This window comes from Ambystoma mexicanum, chromosome 5p (assembly GCF_040938575.1).
Source record: "Ambystoma mexicanum isolate Mex_15411 chromosome 5p, UKY_AmexF1_1, whole genome shotgun sequence".
Taxonomy (NCBI): Eukaryota; Metazoa; Chordata; class Amphibia; order Caudata; family Ambystomatidae; genus Ambystoma; species Ambystoma mexicanum.
Genome location: NC_090930.1, coordinates 1,091,221,803 through 1,091,243,042, shown reverse-complemented (window position 1 = coordinate 1,091,243,042; position 21,240 = coordinate 1,091,221,803). Strand labels below are relative to the sequence as shown.

The 21,240-nt window shown below is 48.2% G+C and overlaps 2 long non-coding RNA genes across 2 annotated transcripts in view; one reads left to right on the top strand and one right to left on the bottom strand.

The window, feature by feature from the left end:
* The window catches only part of LOC138481431 (uncharacterized), a 308,633-nt gene that overhangs the window by 103,029 nt on the left and 184,364 nt on the right, over positions 1-21,240 (bottom strand). The gene's annotated exons all lie outside the window — the stretch shown is intronic.
* Positions 19,188-21,240, top strand: part of LOC138481429 (uncharacterized) — a 31,580-nt gene continuing 29,527 nt past the window's right edge. The window contains exon 1 of the long non-coding RNA XR_011274241.1: positions 19,188-19,276. This is a non-coding gene — a long non-coding RNA (uncharacterized lncRNA). The remainder of the gene's footprint in view (positions 19,277-21,240) is intronic.

Genomic DNA, 21,240 nt, shown 5'->3' with positions numbered 1-21,240 from the left:
TCCTCATTTGCCCTTGGCGCAGTGTTATCCCAGCATTGCCCTTATTCAGATCAATTACATCCAGTGGCATTTCATTCCCAAAAGTTCTCCCCTATCGAAAGTCATTACACTGTTACGGAAAAAGAATTATTAGCCATCAAAGATGCCTTTCAAGTTGGCGACATCATCTATTAGGGGCAAGGCATCCTATCACGGTATTCACAGATCACCATAATATCCAAGACTTAGCCTCACTCAAGTGTATCAATAGCCGGCCGGTGCAGTGGCATTTATTCTTTGCGGCATTCGACTTCCAGAGCAAACATAGATCGGGCTTGTCCCATGGAAAGGCAGATGCATTATCACTTTCCCCTGGTGGAGTCTCCCTACCTGTTTTTCCGGAAACCCTTTTAGATCAACATGTCATTTGTCTATGTACACCTCCTTTACCACTACTGAAATCGATTCGAACATGGGTTTCATTACATCCTGAACAAGCCTCAGAGTGGAATCCAGTGTTTCATGAGGGTTTACCTTTCATCCAGAATAAATGATGGTTACCAACAGCAGAGACCCGCAACTTTGCTCTGGAATGCTCCCATGACAGTGCATCAATGGACATCCTGGACAAAAGAGGACGTTGGATCTCCTCAAACACTGGTGTTGGTGGCCATCCATGAAACACGATGTTGAGGGCAATGTGAACACGTGTGCTATATGTGCCCAGTGTAAACATCGCCGGGGGCGTCCAGTGGGCCTTTTACATCCTTTGCCTGTACCTCATCGACCCTGGCACACAGTGTCGATGGATTTTGTGACGGATTTACCCCGCACCAAGGGCTTCGACACAGTTTGGGTGGTGGTGGTGGATTCTTTTTTTTAAGCTTGCTCGATTTATTCCCTGTTCTGGCATACCGTCCGCCCCAGCCCTGGCCAGCCTTTTCTTTAAATCTGTCTTCTGTCTTTTTGGGCTACCCACGGTTATCATCTCGGACAGGGGGCTGCAATTCACGTCTCGGTTATGGCGGGCGCTCAAAGGTCTCCTGGGCATTGATTCCCGCTTCTCGTCCGCCTATCATCCGGAAACAGATGGCCAGACTGAGAGGGTGAACCACGCCATGGAACAGTATTTACGCTGTCTCATGTTACAGCACCAACAATCATGGTTGAATGTCCTACACCTTGCTGAATTTGCTTACAATAACTCTTTGCACGCTTCTACTGGTTCTTCTCCTTTTTATGTTCTGGTATGGTCAACATCCCCATACCTTGCCTGTTCCTGATTTCACACTTTCTGTTAATCCTGCTGCGGTTGCGTGTGCTCGTGACCTATCGGCTATTCATGCCCAGACACTCACTCATCTTTGCGAGGCTCAGGCGTCGGCGAAGTCTGCGGCTGATAAACTGAGGGCTGTGGCACCTTCCTATTCTGTGGGGGAAAGGGTTTGGCTTTCTTCACGTCACCTCCGACTGCCAGGGTGTCGCAAATTACTTCCCCGGTTTGTGGGACCCTATAAGATTTCTGCAGTGATCAACCCGGTGGCTTATCGCCTCTCTGTTCCCACTTCCTGGCGCATCCATCCCGTGTTTCATACCTCCTTGTTAAAACCTTGCCCCGCTCCTACCCCTCTTCGCTCTGCCCCGGGACCCATTTCTGTGGGTAGCTCTGAGGAGTATGAGGTGTTGAACATTCTAGGGTCCCGAATGGTTAGGGGTGGTCTCCAGTATCTTGTGGACTGCACGGGTTTTGGCCCGGAGGAGCGATGGTGGATTCCTGCAGCAGATGTCCATGCACCGCGGCTGGTTTCTCGTTTTCACCTGGACCATCCGCCATGCCCACGTGATCGTGGGCCATTGGGGGGGGGCTCTGTCATGCGCAGTAGGAAGGTCAGGCACACCAGGCAGATCAGGCACACCAGGCACACCGCCTTACAGAACACTCATACCCCCGGGGACTCCCTGACACATAACACAGCGAGACTCTCCAAGTCACAGTCAGCCCTTCACATGATCACGCTACCTGTGGTGCGAAGGAAGCCCTCACCAGCCTCCAGGCTCTGTCAAAGGGCGATATTATTTGTTCCCTCGTTTCCGCTGGCAACTGCCATGGAGACTGCGAGAGGGCTGGAGCAGGAGCAGTCGGCGGCAACTACTTCCCGGTTCAGGGCCGAATTCCCGGTGACGTGCCATGAGCTCCGCTCACGTGATCAGGAGTCGGCAGGTATAAAAGCGGCGTATTTTGAATCACTCGCCGCTTCACAGCTGTTTCACAACACTGTTTGGCGTTCTCGATTCACATTGGATTCATTTGGATACAGACCTCAAGCCTACGGATTACGGACTGGTTCTTCTTGCTCCTTGGATTTGGCATTTTGGTTTCTGCTCGGATTTACAGACTTTTTTTGGACTTTAGCTAACGTTTCACGGATTGATTGGATTACCCTTCTCTGCTTTGTCAAGTGTTCTACGTTCTCCAGAGCTTCTCGAACTGCTACAGTACCACAGTGTTAAGAACACTTCCAAGAATCATCAGGTGGTAGCCAGCGCTGAGTTTTCTGATGCCTGGCTTTTAAGGATTCCTGACGCTTCCCTGCACCACAGCCTCAGAGTTCCTGGCAATTGTAAAATCACCCTTGGGTAAGCCCTGTTTCAATAACAGTTACATTGTTGACAGTACTGTGCTTGTTTGTACTAATACTTAAATTCATTCCACAGCTCTGGGGTCCTCGGCGGCGTCTGGTCTTGCGAAACAACAACAACCACCTGTGGCCTTAAGGCTCGCACAGGGAGTAGTTTTCTTTCTCTCTGTGTGGAATTTAGGGACAGAGGCCCATATATTCTTCACGACGAGTCAAGTCAAGACAAAAGCCCAGTGTTCACTTCCAGAACTGGGAGGAAGTTTGATTTTGAAGAATGGAGAAGGGTTCCCAGCATCAGTTTGTTCTCCTACCGAGATGAAAGTGAACCGGGACAGCCGACCCAGCCCTTGAAGACGAGGTAGCAATACTTTGAGATGAATGGGGATGCAAAAGATACTCAAACATCAATAATCAAATCAAAATGACTCGGGAAGTTGGCAAAGGTGACTGTTTTAATGTCAATTATCTAAAACAGGGAGTACAACGGACATCAACGGACGTCTCACAGCATGATCTCAACAAAATTCATTATAGCAAAAGCTTGTCACTGCTGATGTCAACCTATGTGGTTGCCAATGTCATCCTACGTTGCAAACTACAAAAACCTAGTGGCAAATGTGATAGGCTTAGAGGGAACATCTAGGTATACGTTACATACTAGTCTAAGAAAGTGACAGAGTCTCTAAAATCAGGTGGGGCAACTAATCCCTTCCCTAAAACAGATCACTATGAAGGTCACTAAGTACACAACGTCCCATTGGTTACACAAACTATATTGCCCTTGACTACATGGCCCCCTATAACGCATGTAGCACGCAGACTGGACTTCCAGGTGCTGGGGGGGTGGTCATAACCATAGCTTCTCACCAATAGCATATCATCTATTATCACCTCAGTGGTCTGCATGTCAAATAAGCCTTTGAACTTGGCCTTGGAAGTGTTCTTGCTCTGGAGAATACGAGGGAGTGGAGGCACGCTCTGTCTCCTTGCGTAGGTGTGGTTCATCATGTTTATTCAACTTCAACCCTCCACGTGACTGAAGTCCACAAATTTGAGCTCTAGTGATTTTAAAATATTATTATTTAATGAATCTCTGACATCTTCCTTGTTTTCGTGCACGTCTTCTGAACAAGAGTTTCATTCTTTCACACTACTGTCAGATCCTCCCAGCCTAACAAAACCTTGGCTTCATGGGGCTGGTCCAGCCTCGCCTTTCTGAGATTCTCTTCTGTAATTCAATTGCTTTTCTTAACTGCGACACACTGGAAAAGGCCTTCCTTCTCTGGTCCAGCTTTGCTATAGTACGTAGTGGAATCATCCATTTTTCACTTACACCTTTATATGTATATGTTGGCGCTTGCTGCAATCTATTCACTACATAGCTAGCCTAAGAATACTTTGTCTGCTTGCGTTTCTTTGCATCTGTACACGTGTAAAATAACTTGATATCTTCATCGTTTCTGTAGAATAAGCCCCCCCATCTCGAGCCTGAAATGTTGCTTATCTTTGATACCTTCTTGATGCCTTATAGAATATCTACATCCTCTTGTCTCTGCATCTCTTCCAGGCGCGTCAGTATTACTTTGTGTGACATCACCAATCTGTGTGTTTGCTCCTTTCTCCAGCATGGGGTCTGGCATGGATTCACATGCTCATGAATATTCCCCGTCGTCAGGCCGGGAATCCTCGGTATAGAAAAAATCAGTATCAGTTTCGTTTCTGATCTGTCTTTCTCAGTAGTAAACAATCACTGGTCTCTGGGTCATACTGCCTCCAGCCAATGACTGCCCTCTCCCTAAGCCCCGCCCCTGGCAGCCATCCTCAGATTTTTACCGCACGTTCAAGTGTTGGGAGTCCTCGTGCTTAGCTCTCGAGCTTTTGCTGCGTTTTCGCGCTTTTTTCAGGAGATTTTCTCATTTTTTCGGTTAAATAGAGCCTCAAGCTCCACCGTTTCTACTTCCGATCAACGGGGATCCGTTTCGGAGTTTCTACGCCCCTCAAGGGTGAAGATTTCATCGAGTTACGCTTTTGGAGGATTCCAGAAGTTCCGAGGCCTACCCCGCACATGGCCCAGGAGAAAGGGAGCTCGACGCCCGGGAAGCTGTTCAGGACCTGCCCTGTATGCCAGCTTCATAACGTTTTCATGGAGGTCGAGCATTCGTTATGCCTCTACTGTCTCCATGAGGACAAGACGCACAAGGAAAAGGACTGCGTGTTTTGTGGGAACATGCCGGAGCGGACAATGAAGGATCGCCACCTCCGTCTCGCCAACTGACTGGAAGACAAGAGCCCGCCAGGCGAGAAGAAGAAAAAGAAGTCCGAGCGGTCTTCTAAGTCCTGTGAGGGTGCGCCGAAGAATGGGGCCCAACAAAAGGCTAAGCACCGCGAGTCTGCGGGCACCGGGAGCGCCGAACTGTCGGCTCCTTGGCTGCCAGGCAGGGCGCATCCTCCCCGGCGCCATCGACCACGAGCCAACGCTCTGGCTCGGGTAAGAGGAAGTCCGAGAACCCGGCGAAGCTTCTGGAGAGGCCCCGGTCGATCTAGAAGATTCCGGCAGAGGGGGAGCAAGGCTCGGACCCTCTCCCCAAGGTGAAGGCCCCAGGCGTACAGAAGGTGACGTTGGCCTTAATTCACCCTCCTTGATTGAGGATGTCGCCGCGGCCCTGGCTCAGCCTGTGGAGGCTACACCAGTGGAGGTGCCCTCAGGTACCAGAGTCTCCCTGCCACCGCAGAGGGAGTCGTCTTTCAGGCCCATCGAGAAGACCCCCACGAAGTCCTCGTTGGAAAGGGTGGGGTTGGGGTTGGTGGATACGGACACAACCTCTGAAGAGGAGCTCATCCAAGTCGTGGAGGAGGCCCAGCCCATCGGGATGGATCCCGACGAGGGCGACGACGAGGGCGACGGTGACGCAGATGAGGCTCCTCAAGAGCCCTCGCTCCCGTCGCTTCCGGCGCCGCAGGACACCTCGGCAGCCATTTTGTCAGCCATCCAGTCCTTATGCTCAGAGATAAGGACTAGGTTGCCCCTTCCCCCGACGGAGCTGCCTGAGCCAGACCCGACAGAGAAACCGGAGCCAGTACCTTCGGAGAGCCCACCACTTAAGAGGAGGAGGACGCATCCTAGGCCTCCTCTCCCACCTCTGCGGCCTTCTCTGCCTTCCCCCCGGTCCACTACCCACGGGGATGATACAGGCATGGACACGACTACGACGGGTACGGATGACGACAGAGGCGACAACGGGACGTGTCCACCGTCGCCCCCTGCCGGGCGTCCCCGCCCGACGAGATTGGATCCTTCCATGCAATGATTTCCAGGGCATCCGAGCTCTTCCAGCTCTGCCCCGAGGAAAAGAAGAAGGAGGGGCTCCTTTACCAACGGCGCAAGGCTAAAAGGAAAACGGTCCTCACCGTACCGCTTCTTGATGACATCTGGGATGAGGGGCTCGCCCTCCTCAAGAACCCTGCCATGGCTCCTGCGAAGTGGGACCGGTACGAGAAGAAGTACCGGGTCCCCGACGCAGCCCCCTTGTGCCTTAGGGCGCAACCTACCCCGGACTCGGTCGTTTCGGCGGCGGCCAAGGAAAAAGCGGGGGGGCATCGGCCTCGACTTCAACCTCCCCTACGGACGGCGAGGGTAGGAAGCTGGATGAGATGGGACGACGGGTCATCTCATCTGCATCAACGACCAGGAAGGTGAGATTGCCTCGGACCACGCCATTACGGTGGCTACGGACATCGCCGACACCGGTTTCCTTCAGTTGGGCAACGCCGTTTGCCTGAGACGACGAGGATGGTTCAAGGCAACGGATTTCCGCCAGGACGTTCAGACCAAGGTTTTGGACATGCCTTTCGATGGGAACAACCTTTTTGGCAAGGCGTTGATGAATCCCTTCAGGCGATCAAGACGGATACGGAGGCGGCCCGTGCACTGGGTGTGCTCCAACAGCGACGGCCATCCTTTCGGAGCTCCGGAGGCAGACAGGGTGCCTCCAAGGGAGCCGGCAGCAGCTCCTCTACGTACCGTCAAGCGGCGAGGTCTTTGTCGCAGGAGGCCTGCAGGGGACGCGGCAAGTCAGGTGGATCCTGCCGTCGTCGCCAAGGTGGTCAAGGAGGCAAAGCGGCCTCCAAGCAAGATCGAACCGACCGTCGGGTCGGGCCCCCGCTGAAGCACCCCGGTGGGAGGCCGGCTGACAAAGTTCGTCGGCGTGTGGGAGTCCATCTCCACCGACCGTTGGGTGCTGGACGCCCTGGCCCTGGGGCACGCCCTCGAGTTCCAGAAGAGGTGCCCCCGCATTCCTCCCGTGGCCAGGAAGGAAAATCACGTCTCTCAACTGCTGTTGGAAGTAAGGGCGATGCTCAGGAAAGGTGCCATCGAGCTCGTCCCGAAGAGGCTTCGGGGCTCCGGAGTTTACTCAAGATACTTCCTCGTGAAGAAGAAGACAGGAGGATGGCATCCTATCCTGGACCTGCGACGACTAAACAAATACATCAAGGCACAGAAGTTCCGGATGGTCACCCTCCAGCATGTGCTGGCTCAGCTGGAGGAGGGCAATTTCCTGTCATCGTTGGACTTGGAGGATGCTTACTTCCACATCACTATTCTAAAGTTCAAGGCCCTCCCATTCGGATTAAAATCGGCACCCAGAGTGTTCACCAAGTGCCTAGCACCGGTGGCGGCGCAATGTTGCCTGCAGGGGATCCACGTCTACCCCTACCTGGACGACTGGCTCATACGGGCAAGGTCAAGGGAGCTCGCCGTGGAACACACTGCGAAGACCGTCCAGCTGCTCACGGACCTGGGGTTCTCCATCAACTTTCCAAAATCCCACCTGGTCCCGTCGCAAGTCGCCCTGTTTCTGGGAGCACAGCTCGGCACAGTGGCGCGGCGGGCCTCACTGTCGGAGGAAAGGATAAGGACCATCCTAGGAAAGGTGCAACGTCTGCTGGCCACGGACGTGGCCAGAGTGAGGTCTATCAAGTCCCTCCTCGGAATGATGTCCTCCTGCATTTATCTGGTGCCCCACTGCAGACTTCGGATTCGGCCCTTGCAAGAATTCCGCGACACCTACTGGATCCAGACGACAGGCAGCTTCGAGGACAGGATCCCGCTCGATGAAGCGTTCTGTCAGGCGATACGATGGTGGGGTGTCCGCGCTCATCTGACAGCGGGAACAGGTTTCGTAGCCCCGTCCCACCAGGTGACGGTGACAACGGATGCCTCCCTGGAAGGTTGGGGAGTGCACACCGGGGGTCTCCACGCGAGAGGCCTTTGGCTCCCGGAGGAGAAGACTCTCCACATCAACATCTTGGAGCTCTGCGCGGTGTTCTGGGCCCTCAGGTCCTTCCTTCCGTCCCTCAAGGGCAAGGTGGTGAGGATCTTCACCGACAACACCACCACGATGTTTTACATTCGGAAGCAGGGCGGAACCAGATCCCCTGCCCTATCCAAGGAAGCCCAGGATCTGTGGCATTGGGCCGTCGCCCAAGGGATGTTTCTGGTACCCTTTCATCTGGCAGGGATAAAAAACACCATCGCCGACTCACTCAGCAGAGAGCTGCGCTTGTGCCATGAGTGGGAACTGCACCAGGATCAACTGGACCGACTCTTCCGACGATGGGGCAAACCCCAGATCGATCTCTTTGCAACGACGGCGAACTCCAAATGCCGGAGGTTCGCCAGCAGGTTTCCTCAACCGAGGAGCATGGGCGATGCTTTCTCATTCCCCTGGGACGGCCTGTTCCTTTATGCATTCCCGCCATTGCCGTTGCTACTCCGGCTCGTCAACCTCCTCAAGAGGTCCCGGTGCAGGATGATCCTCGTCGCACCGGCGTGGCCGAGGCAGATCTGGTTCCTGGACCTTCTGGACTTGTCAGCGTCCACACCAGTCAAGCTGGCAACGGACGCAGATCTTCTCTCCAGAGAAGGAGGCGCCATTCTTCATCACGAACCAGAGTCGCTGAACTTGCAGGCCTGGCTCCTGCAGCACTAGAGTTTGGAGGATACGACATCCCGGCCGACTGCAGAGAGGTTCTTGCAAAGACCAGGGCATCCTCAACTCTCAAGTGCTACGCACATAAATGGAAGAGGTTCTCTGTCTGGTGCCGTGCACAGAAGATTAACCCTCTGCGGATTACGGCCCCTCAAGTATTGCCGTACCTACTGTCTTTGGCCAAGGCTGGCCTATCTCACGCTTCCATCAAGGTACATCTGGCTGCCGTCTCACGTTACACCAGAACTACAGGACGGGCGTCCTTGTGGTCTCATCGTCTGGTGAAGGAAATTATGAAAGGACTGTTCCGATCATTCCCACCGGTGAAGGCCCCTGCCCCGGCGTGGGAGCTCAACGTGGTGCTAACTAGGCTCATGGGGGCCCCATCCGAGCCCATGCATTCAGCGCCGTTGAAGTTTCTGTCGTGGAAAACAGCATTCCTCGTGGCCATCACCTCTGCATGACGAGTGGGAGAGATCCAGGCCCTGTCTTGCAAGCCTCCGTACTTGACTTTTCACGACACAAGGGTGGTGCTGAGGACGCACCCCTCCTTCATGCCCAAGGTGCCGTCGGACTTCCACCTCAACGAGCCCTTGGTGTTGCCAGTTTTCTTCCCGTCGCCTTCGTCGCCGGCTGAGAGGACTTTGCACTCGCTGGATGTAGCTAGAGCGCTGAAGTTCTACGTGGACCGCACGAAGAGTTTTCGGAAGACATCACAGCTGTTTGTGAACTTTGGACCTGTGAATCAAGGGAAGGCTCTCTCGAAGACTTCCATTTCCAGATGGCTCTCCGGCTGCATCATGCACTGTCACCGGTTGGCAAACCGACCGTTGCCAGGCCGTCCGAGGGCCCATTCGACCAGAGCGATCTCTGCTACTACGGCGTTCCTGTCTGGTGTGCCCCTGCTCGACATCTGCAGGGCTGCTACGTGGAGGTCGACGCACACCTTCACGAGATTCTACTGCGTCGACCGGGATTCCAGGGAGGAGTCCGGAGTCGGCCAGGCAGTGCTGCGCAACCTGTTCGCCTAAGGTGAGCCTGGTGAGGAGGTAAGAGTTGCTTAATGTTGAGTTGTTGTATTGCTTGATATTGAGCCTTTTGCCACCTCCCGTGGTTGTGCATGTGTATACTGCTATGTATTCTTATATTCATGAGCATGTGAATCCATGCCAGATCCCATGCTGGAGAAGGAACAAGTTACTTACCTGTAACTGTTGTTCTCCAGCATGGGTCTGGCATGGATTCACATGCAAACCCTCCCGCCTACCCCTCTGCGGCTCTTCACTTGGTCATACTGCCACTTCATGTGCTACCAAATCTGAGGATGGCTGCCAGGGGCATGGCTTAGGGAGAGGGCAGTCATTGGCTGGGGGCAGTATGACCCAGAGACCAGTGATTGGTTACTACTGAAAAAGACAGATCAGAAAGGAAACTGATACTGATTTATTCTATACCGAGGATTCCCGGACTGACGACGGGGGATATTCATGAGCATGTGAATCCATGCCAGACCCATGCTGGAGAACAACAGTTACAGGTAAGTAACTTTTTCCTTTTCTTGCTTCTTCTGGAATTTCATTCCAACGGCCATCATACTGTCTTGTATGCAGTTGTGGCTTTCTTAACGGGAACCTTGCCTCCAAGATTCTTCTAGGTATCAGTATTTTCACTGGTACTCCACGTGTTTCATACTCTGGCTCCCACCATATAGGCAATATGAGCGAGATGCTTGAGGGGGGATTCTTGGCTCCTCTTCTACACTCCCCCTATGGGGGATTCATCAACCACTCTCCCATCTTTCTTCACATCTAGACATCCTTTTCTGAAGAAATGCTTTTTTGAGACCCATATCTTTATGACTCCTTTCAGGCATCCAGCGATTTTACATGCTCATCCTTGTTCCAAGTCATGAGCATGCACTGTCCACTTGGACTGCAATAGATCAATTTTACCACATATTTCTTATAGTTCTTTGGGTACAGGAACTTCGTTTCCTCAGGTGCATGGATGCTGGCTTTCACAAAATCTCCGATTCCTTCATCTGTCAACTCTTTAATGTTACATCCAAATTCAACATCAACGATGATCTTCATCCCTATGGCTTTCTTTGCATTCTTCTTGCACTGTGATATTATTATCTTGATTATGCATAATCCAAGCATGATCATCAACAACAGGGCTCCAAGGAACTTGAACATATCTGCCATCCGTTGTGGAACCCACGAAAAGAGCGATCCAAACCATCTATCATCGGCAATGTCTTCCACTTTATCTATCATCTGGACATACAGCTTTGTCAGCATCTCTATGGCCTCTGTCAAGGTACCATTCTCATCATCATGAGAAGGTATGAACGTGCAACATGATTCTCCAATTTTGGCACAACCACCTCCATCCATAGCTGTGATGATGTCCAGGACGTATCTGTTCTGAAGCATCATCAGTCGAATGGCTCGCAGCTCTTTCTTGATAGCAGGAAAGCAGCACCTTTATGGTAGTGTTGATTGTCTGCAACAACTCCCATCTGGTAATCTGCAGCCATTTAGTATTTGCTGCAGTATGGATCCTTGGCATAAAGATCAACGTGAATATAAACGAAGTGTGGCTGAACAGTCTTTGCTCCTATGGAATAGAGTAAAACACTTCTATTGACTTAGCTGAGAAATAGTTCTCTCTCTTCATTCGAATTATTAGCTCTACAGATCTCTTCTTCCTCAGGTGTGCATCTGCTTTAGGAAAGCTGTCAATGTTTAAGTCACTCTTAGGAATCGCAGACGCTGGACATTTACTATATAACATTGTCCTCCTCAGTCTTTGGGCAGCTTCATGTATGCTCTGGATCCACAAGCCCAGTAGTGATCCATGATTACTACTGTTCCAGTGTTCATTCCTTCTGCATCAAAGACTCAACCACAGTCCTGGTTCTCTCCAACTTTTCTTGTGCCATTGTTTCTGAAGCACAGCTTGGCACTTTCCAAAGAGGGCAAAGGCCCTCCTTTATCCTCGACCCATGTCAGTAGTATAAGAAGTTTTGACCATACAGGTTTTCTCAGCCTTTCCACACTGTCCACAGTTGGCTGATAGTCTCCCATTACTACCCAAGCTCTACATATTACCACACCTTCCTCCCAACCGTCCGGAGATAGTACTGAACCCCAGATCTCCATTGGACCTCTTTCCGTCCATCTTCAGATTTCCTCTTTAGTTTTTCCTGGGCTCTCCAGTCTTCTATTGACTTCCCATCTGATTCCAGCTCCTTTTACTCCAGGTTTTTCGTATCTGATCACGTGATTCTTGGTATGAGCTCTTAGTCTCATCTTTGTATGTTGGACGTAATCATCTTTTTCTGGATCTGTCCATTCAATTGCCCATTTGAGATAGGCTGTTCGGCCCATGAACTGACCCCTTGTATGGCAGAACGCTATGTGTGATAGACAGTGTGCTGTCTGGACGTCTATTTCAATAGCTATGAAGATTTTAGACTTCTGCATGCTATAAGGCAGGAGTGCACATACAAAGCATTCCTCCTTCCCAATTCCTTCATATGCTGATATCATATGTTATTCCCCAGTGTGCTGTACTATCCAGATAATCATTCAACTCATGATCATCCTCTCTAGCATTTCTCATAGGTCTCATCCTTCTCTTGTGAGCTTCTATAATCCTCTTCTGAAGTATGTCAGCATAATTCCTTCTTACTGGACCAATCATAGGAAGCTTTGTCAATAAACTGGGTGCTTTTACATGTGCTGCTTGTGTAGGAGGAAGCTCCTGAAGCCTCCTTTTAGTAGCAGAATATGACGGCCACAGAGAGTCCCGTATAACTTCCATAAGTAACCTCCCCCCAAAAGGAAGCCTAGAATTATCTATCATAGGACTAGATGCCTTTGAATGTATCTCTAGAGTAGGAACAATTACATAAGGTCTTGGCTGTCTGGTAGTTTCCACATCTGTACCCTCCTTCTGCATAGGAATATACACAGGGATCCTTGCTTTATTTGGATCAAAATAGTAAGCAGAACGTACTGTAAGTGAAATAAGAATCACAATGAACAAGATGCATGTATAGATAACATATAGATAGGCCCACTTAATGCAGCAGTAGTTTCTTGCTCGTCGTGGTGGCCTCTCGTTGTTAACAATATTATTGTTGCTGTCTATATTACCCATTCTCAATCTTTTTTTAAAGGAAGGAAAAAACAATCTTTATTTGGGTAACATCATGCAATATTCTGGTAGTATCTGAATCTGCTCCACAAGTTATTCAAACAACTGGCTGATCACAGGACAATTAACATGATTCCTGATGTACAGAAAGAAGTCGTCCTTTTGCCAAACAAAATCTAGGTGCTTCTCCAGTAAGTGATAGAAGACCATAGACTGTAGGCTCAGGATCTCTTCCCTCGAAAGTCTCATTCAGGACGTTCTCAATGTTCTCTCAGAATATAGACTGACCTGTTCGATTATATCATGTAGCAATTCATTAAGTGCCACTGTATTCCTCGGATCTCTCAAAGTGTGAACGTCAGTTTGTCTTCCAACAAGATGTGCGCATTCCTCAACCAAATAGTAGAAGACCATACCAACCAGTCTATGAGTGTTGTCATCGGATAGGGGCATTTGTGTTTTCCCCACTGTACTCAGGATACTGGAGAATTTGCTCTATTATAGCTGCAAGCAATCTCCTTACAATTAGAGCATTCTTAGGATCTTGCAGGAACAGATGAACGTTAGTAGTTCTCCCCACAAGCGCATGGTATGCACGAAGAATGAAGAGGCAAATTGTAAGAACGACTCTGTGAATGTTGCCATCAGGCACTACCATGGGTGCCTCCAAAAAGAAACTCAGTGAGAAAGGAATCAGGGAACTGTTCCCTCTTCCAGTCGTTGAAAAGAAACTCCAGATCTGGGATCTTTCCTTTTTGTTCAAGACTTAAATGTGCCTTAGTCCAATGCTAACAAGCTCCTGTGACTCAAGAACAAATAACCCCCATCACTCCTTTTTTTTAGCAATTTTAAAAGAGTGTCCCGAAAAGAACCACAGTCCAATGTACTCTCTATATGTCTTATTGGACATTCTCTGCATCCTTCTTCCTCGTCATGGACCTAGTCTATATTTGCTGCGGTTCTTCCTCGATACTTACTTCCGACTGGAAGTGAAGGGGGTTCTCCAGCGTACATCTTCACGTCTCCAAGAAATATTCACACACGTCTTCCTAGCACTTTCACTGCTGACGACGTCACGTCTTCTACAATAAATGGACCATTAAAGCGTGGCTCATGCTACTTACTTGTAAAGTTCCTAATTAGGATCTCACCACCTGGGAAAAGTTTGGGAAGACGTAATTCTTCAGATCTGGTTGTTGTATGGTCTCCATCTGTGTCCTGAGCCCCACACCCCTTTTGTGTGAGCTGATCTGAACTTAAAGAGATACTTGTAGTCATACATGTTAAGTAAGCATGTAACTCCTTTCCTAACAATTCTGCTGTCGTCTGGGCATCACTTTTAGTTCTAGATGAAGGAGTCAGGGGTGTCCTCATTCGCCTCCCTGTCACTATTTCACGGGGCATAAGATGGTGGTTGGAAACTGGCTGATTTTCCAATGCATACCATGCCAGTGGTGCACAATGCAACCATCCTTTTTTCAACATAAGCTTCAATTTGGCTATCCTTTCTTTAAGCAGGCCGTTGAGTCTCTCACAGACCCCTTTCGGTTGCGGGTGATAAGCCAATGAAAACTTGTGTTTTATACTAAGCAACAAGCTAATTTGTTCGAAGACTTCATCAACAAAATGAGGACCAATATCAGATCTTAATACTTCACATATTCCTCATCTAGGAAACATTTCTCATACTAAAAGTTTTGCTGTGCAGGTGGAATCTGGGTGTGTACACCGACTAGCTCCAATCCACCTTGAAAAAGGACATACTACTGCTATCATATATTTGTATCCATTAAAGACCTGCAGCATATCGACATAGTTGATTTGTAAATGCTGAAATGGACCATTAGGTCTCGGGATAACTCCTCTAACTGTACGCAGTGTGTGCCCAGCGGTAAACTTTTGACATACGTTGCAGTTCACTACATAAAATGCAGCTTGTTCTAGCAAGTTCGGAATGAACCAGTCCTCCGCAATGGCTGCTGCAAGACTTTCTCTAGTGACATGCGCAGGGTACTGCAGCTGTTCCAACGCCACCCTTAATAATGCAACAGGCATCACTGGTTTACCAGTGCTTTCTTGTCCTCACAATGCTTCGGAAGGGGATAAAGAACACTCCCTCCTTGTCCACAAGTCTTTCTCATCCCTTGGTGCTTCCCCTTGAATTTCCATCAACTGAGTAATTAAAGTTTCATGCACACTCATCATTACCACCATAATTCCATTGACAACAGGCGTATCAAATTTCATAATGACGTCTGAACATGCTACTCGTTTTGTTTCCTCGTCTGTGGCTTGATTTCCGCGTGATAAAATCTGCCCTTTTAGTGTGAGCTGCCCATTTAAAAAGTGATGGCTACGGGGATCTGTAGTGCTCTAATAAGTCTGTCCAATAAGGCGGCATGTTGCATTGGCGTGCTGTCCGGTCGGAAGTAGCCCCTCCTTTTCCAACGTGCTAGCCTTGCGTGTACTGTCGACGTCACATAGGCCGAGCCATGGTACACAGTAGTCTGCGTTTTTCTCGAGCGCGACAATCAGCCCCACCAATTCTGCAGCCTGTGCTGATAAGTGGGACACTAGTCGTGCACTTATCAATACTTCAAATTGTCCATTGGCTCAGTGCTTTATCACAGCAGCACCTGCATATCTCTGTCCATCATTTTGATCGATTCTAAAAGAACCGTCAATAAAGAGAATCTCCCCCACTGCCAAAGCATTTTCTTTTACCCTCGGAATCTCATCATAAAATTCCTCATAGTTCGAGCAATCATGTGCATGCTCGTCTTCTGCCAGTTGTTCTGCTATAAACATGGCAGAGTTCACTATCCTGCATCAAACTATTTTAATTGCTCGATTCAATATGACCACCTCGTAGGCAGAAGCCCTTTGAGAAGTCAACGTGCCCTTAGGTTTTTCCAAAATGGCAAACAAAGAATGTTCAACAAATATTGTCATAGAGCACCCCATTACTATGATAGCTGCCTTCTCAATAGCGAACGCAGCAACTTCCAATGATTGGTTGCAGGGAAAGTGACCCCTCATTACTGGGTCCAGAATCCCACTGTAATATGCTAGAGGATTGTACCCCAACGTAGTTCTCTGTGTGAGTACTGCTGTCATAACTGTGCCATTTGTATGTGACAATAAGACAAATTCCTCAGCATAATTGGGAATCCCTAGGACTGGAGTTGTGCAAATTGCCTTTTTCAACTCATGAAACCCTTCCTCCATGTCCTCAGTCCAGAAAATGTTTTCTTGAGTTGTCTGTGCTTTCTTCACAGCCTGTAACAAGGGCCTTATATACATGATGTAATCAAAGACCCATGCTCTCACGTAATTGCATATCTCTAAAACTCTTTGCATGTTCTTTATCGTGTGTGGCTTTGCTGTTTTTAAAATAGCCTCAGCTCTCTCAGGTGTAACTTTCTTTCCTTCATGCGAAATGAACTGCCCTATGTATAACACTTCTTCTTGACAATACTGCAATTTCTCCTTATCCACTTTATATCCTTTCTCTGCAAGAATAATCATCAGCTGAACTGAATCTCGTCTGCACTCTTCCTCTGAGTTGCTACAGACTGATATGTCATCTATGTATTGCAACACAACACTTTGCAAATCGATATTGCTTAAGTCAATCTGCAGAACTGTATTGAAAATCGATGGAGACTCACAGTACCCCTGAAGTAAGCTCATGCTTTTTATTTATTCTGTCTGAACGTAAATGACGTCAGATCTTGAGAATCCTTATGCAATGGGATTGAGAAAAACACATTTCTTAAGTCAATCACTGTGAAATATCGTGCCTCTACAGGGATACTACATACATTTGTCGCTGGATTAGGAACTAGAGGGAACTTGGCCTCTGCAATCTGATTAATTGGCCTCATGTCTTGCACTAAATGCCACAACCACCATTTAATTGTCTTCACAGGATACACTGATGTATTACACAGAGACTCTGACATCACTAAGATACCTTGTTCCATCATGGTGGATATCGTCTTAAAAATACCTTTGTCTGCCTCTCGAGACATGGGATACTGTCGTGATCGAGGTAAAATGGCTCCTTGTTTCATTTTAATCTTAACTTCTCCACCCCCCTTCAATAAGCCTACGTCATAAGGGCCTGTTGTCCATAATGAAACTGGCACTTTCGCCATATCCACATCAAAAAATTCGGCACGCTTCCGTGCTAGCATCATTTTCTGAGAAACCTCACATTTAATTACTCTTACCCAATAAGTAATGCTCATTTCAAATACTACTTTGTCATGTTACGGATGGTCTCTAAACATATCCTTGTTGGTGACATCAGTCAATCTATAACCTTCCCCAATGGCAATCACTGTATACCATCGTCTGCCTTCATAGTTAACTCCGTCAAGCAAAGCTAACTCTCCTCGCACTATAGCTGCTTGTAATTCTAAGGGAAAAACCCGTCCCTCCTCCTAATCCATAGGTATCCTTAGCCTAAATAAAAATTCATCAGGTATCCTCACAATTTTACCCACTAAACCTGGTAGCCATGTTAACAAAATGCGTACCCCATAGTGGGAGACCTCTGGTTCTAACGGTACTCCTCGTATGGCCATTTTCCCTGTAAATGCCATAATAAAGTCACTCACATTAAATTAAATCATTCCTGGAGTCAAACACACTATGCCTGCATCAGTGACAGAAATCTTCATGTTTAACTTTGTCTTTAAATCTCAACCTAAAATGGTAACTTTTTTCCAGTGTATGGTGCGTGCAAGTATGTCATCACATGTTGCAAAACTGCCTTTGATAGTGATCCCCCTTGTGGCCATGGCATGAACATCTTATCTGCCGTGCCCTTAACCCATTCCGCAATGTACTGTTTAAGCTTTGGTGCGTGTTTTGGTAACTGCTTGCATAAATGTATAAGCAGAGTGATATCCTCCGTTTAGACTCATCACACTTGACTGTCAATACTCACCTTTTACTCTTTGCACTTTTCAAAAATACGTTTCTGAAAAATAACACAATATGAGCATGCACCAATCGTCACAACTCCAAGCCTTTTATATCACGTTCAGTCTTGTTCTACGTGTTCACTAAAACACCATCAATTCCATTAAATACACAAATAATTAACTTCCAATTCCCTGTACTTTCTTTTTTTTTCACGTCTCTTAATTTGTCTATTACTTCTTCACCATATATATATTTATACAACACACAAAACAAACAAACAAACTGACAAACTCGGCCGGCCCATGTACATTCCAGCCCTCGTCTGTCGAGACTATGGGCCTCATTACGAGTCCGGTGGTAACCGAGGCGGTAAAACCGCCTGGTTACCGCCGGACTCGTATTACCATTCCGCCTCCGTGATTCCCGGAATTACCGGGGCATTACAACCCCAGTTTCCCGGGAATCACGGAGGCGGAATGGTGTTAATCCCCATTCCCATTGAGTCCTGTAGGACTCAATGGGAATGGGGATCATGGAAACACCGGCAGCATCTCGTAATGCTGCCGGTGTTTCCTCGTCCGCCTGCAGGCGGGCGGTGTTAAACCCGCCAGGTCAAACCTGGCGGGAACATCACCTCCCACCTGCAGTAGTCGGGATCAGGCGGTCCGGAAACAACGATGGCGGCGGGTTTACCGCCACCGTTATTTCCGGACCGCCTGATTTGTAATGAGGCCCTATGGGTCTCATTACAACTCACCCGGTATGGAAACAACGGTGGCGGTAAACCCGCTGCCACCGTTGTTTCCATACCGGGTGATCACGACTCCTGCAGGCGGAGGCGTCAATCCCGCCAGGTCTGAACATTTCGGTTGAATGAAATGTACTAAATAGCAAATAAAGCAACGGACTCGGGAGTCATCTGATATGATGTGTCCCGCCCCCGAGAACTGAAGGAGGTATGTTCAGAACATAGTAAGCACTGAGTCCAAGTGAGTTTTTCCCTACTCGGACTACATTGCCCACAATCCCATGTCCATTGGTGATATGTATCGGCGAGCTACTGCATTACAGTGGAACACGAGGTAAGTAACCACCAAGCACATTTAGAATGCACGTGACACCATGGGATACACACTGCGAAGAATCAGTAGAATGAAGTGTACCTACTGCATTTATTTCCGAGAGGTTAAGGAGATTTGCACAGAACATAGGAAGTAGTCCATATGAGTTTCTCTACACGGACCACATTGCCCATAATTTCATGCCCACAAGTGACATATTTCGGCATGCCATTGCAGTACAACACGAGGTAAGTAACCACCAACACAATTAGAGCAACCGGGCACCATATAGAATTAATAGAATTAACTGCATGTATTTCTATAAGGACTCAATTTCCCACAATTCCTAACCGACACATGACACGGACCGGCATCTAATGCAGACACGTGTTCACGTTGCCCAGCAACGGCAGTAACACTGCCCGAAAAAGAAGACGCAGGTTAAACACTCGGAACTCTGCAGCCGGCGTGAGCCAAAGTTATCTGACCGCACGTTCGTTCGGAGGTAAGGAACACTAACACTGCCTTCCTATGACACTATAGCATTGCTTTGGCCGCTCGAGCAGCCCCGCAACTGTCACTGCCCCTCATTTCTTTCAGCTCGACAACGTGCACTCTCGCGCTTATCCACCAGCAGCAACTGAGATAATCAATCAAGCGACCATTCTCAGAAAGCGATTTTATATGCTTTTCGCCAAAATTAGCAATCTTTGGGGACAGACCACACAGAAAGTGACGTTTCCCCCCACTCCCCCTTGTTGTTTGTTTCCTCTTCTGCAGGCGCCTAACTGTTAATCTAGATAATCGGGCCGCTTCCTTCTGGCCACGCGATTTACTGCGTAGGTCACACATGAATAACAAGAGAAATTGTGAGTACCAGCAACAAATGGCAGCATATGAGGAAATCCTAATTGCTAGACACCACATTGAGGTTTATGTCCTTATACTATATTACAGGACATTAAACATGACGTGAGGCGCCACAAGTGGGAGCACACACGCCAGGATTGATTCCAACCAACCGTTCCCCTGCCCCTGGTACTCCAGAGGTGAGTTGGTACTACACAACTGAACGACACAGTTGTTTTTTACCATGAAAAGGTTTTTAAACAAACAGAGATGACATTATAGCCTTTCATTTTTTATTGAGGCTCTTTAGCCATACCCACCCCCCACATTTTGTATTATGAAGAGGCAACGCAGATTTGGCGATTGCACTCCGCCCTGAAGAAGGTTGACCTAAATCACTGGATAAGGGGACATCCACCCTTACTGAGAAAACTCATCCAAAACATATGTCGACAACAGTTTTCTAACCCCTAAATGCATACAGAGGGTCACATTGTAAAATAACAAAGTGCTAAATTGACATTTGTTTGAATTTATCTTTGTGATATCAATGATCTATCACCAGTTTGCCCCAATATATGTGAACATGATGAATGCGTTCGGAAGTTGTGAATGAATGGTACATGGAGGGATGTGGTTTTTTTGGTGTATTGAGCGAATTTGTAATTTTTTTTGCATGACTGTGACTGTATTTGTACAAATAAATATGATGCTACTATGATTTAAATAATAGATAGCTGTCATCTCTAGTCTAGTTGGCCCACTCTTCTCCTAGTATGCTCGTTCTGAACAGAGAACATAATTTTATTTCAGATGAAACTCATAAATAATTGCATCAATCAGACTTCTATGGGACATCGGGGGCAGATTTGGGTAAATAGGCAAAGAGACATAAGGGGTTGAAATATGAGGGGAGAGAGTGGGTGGAGTGATGGAGGTGGGTCAGAAGTGGTAGCCAGCAGATAACCTTATTGCACAGTTTTTTTTATTACTTGCTTTGTGTCTTTAGGTTTTGACATTACAGTTGCAAAACCCTGAGTATATTTTTTTAGTCTGACATTACTTTGCATTCTGGTACTTGTGGACATTGGGCTTCCTTACACGTTTGCCGATCCGGAAATAAGGGTGACGGTAAACTCACCGGCACCGTTGTTTCCGGACCGGCAAACTACGGGTTTGCCTGCCGGAGCCGCTGTGCTTGACAGGTCTGACCTGCCGGGCACAGCGCTCATGGTAGGCAAAGCCAGTCTTTTTTGCTTAACTAGTGTTTGGTTCCTAGATCTAAATTAGACCCCTCGCTTGGTTTAACTTATTTATTCTATGGCTCCCCTGCCACTAGCCCATTAAACCATTGTACATTATCTGATTCAGAGAGAGCATGAATCCATGCTCTTGTGAGGAGCCATTTTAGCAAGGTGTCAAGAAGTTTCCTTATCCCTGGTCTTGTTACTCAGCACATATACTTTCACTGAGGAGTGTGTGGAGGGGAGTAATTTAAGACTTTTGTAACTAGGCTGCAGTCTCATTCAGCCCAGGTTGGAGCTGGCATCAAAGCACGCCCCTCTTTTCCAGTGCAGCAAAGATGCTGCAGATTCTACAGCCATAGTGTGCCCCGTGCTA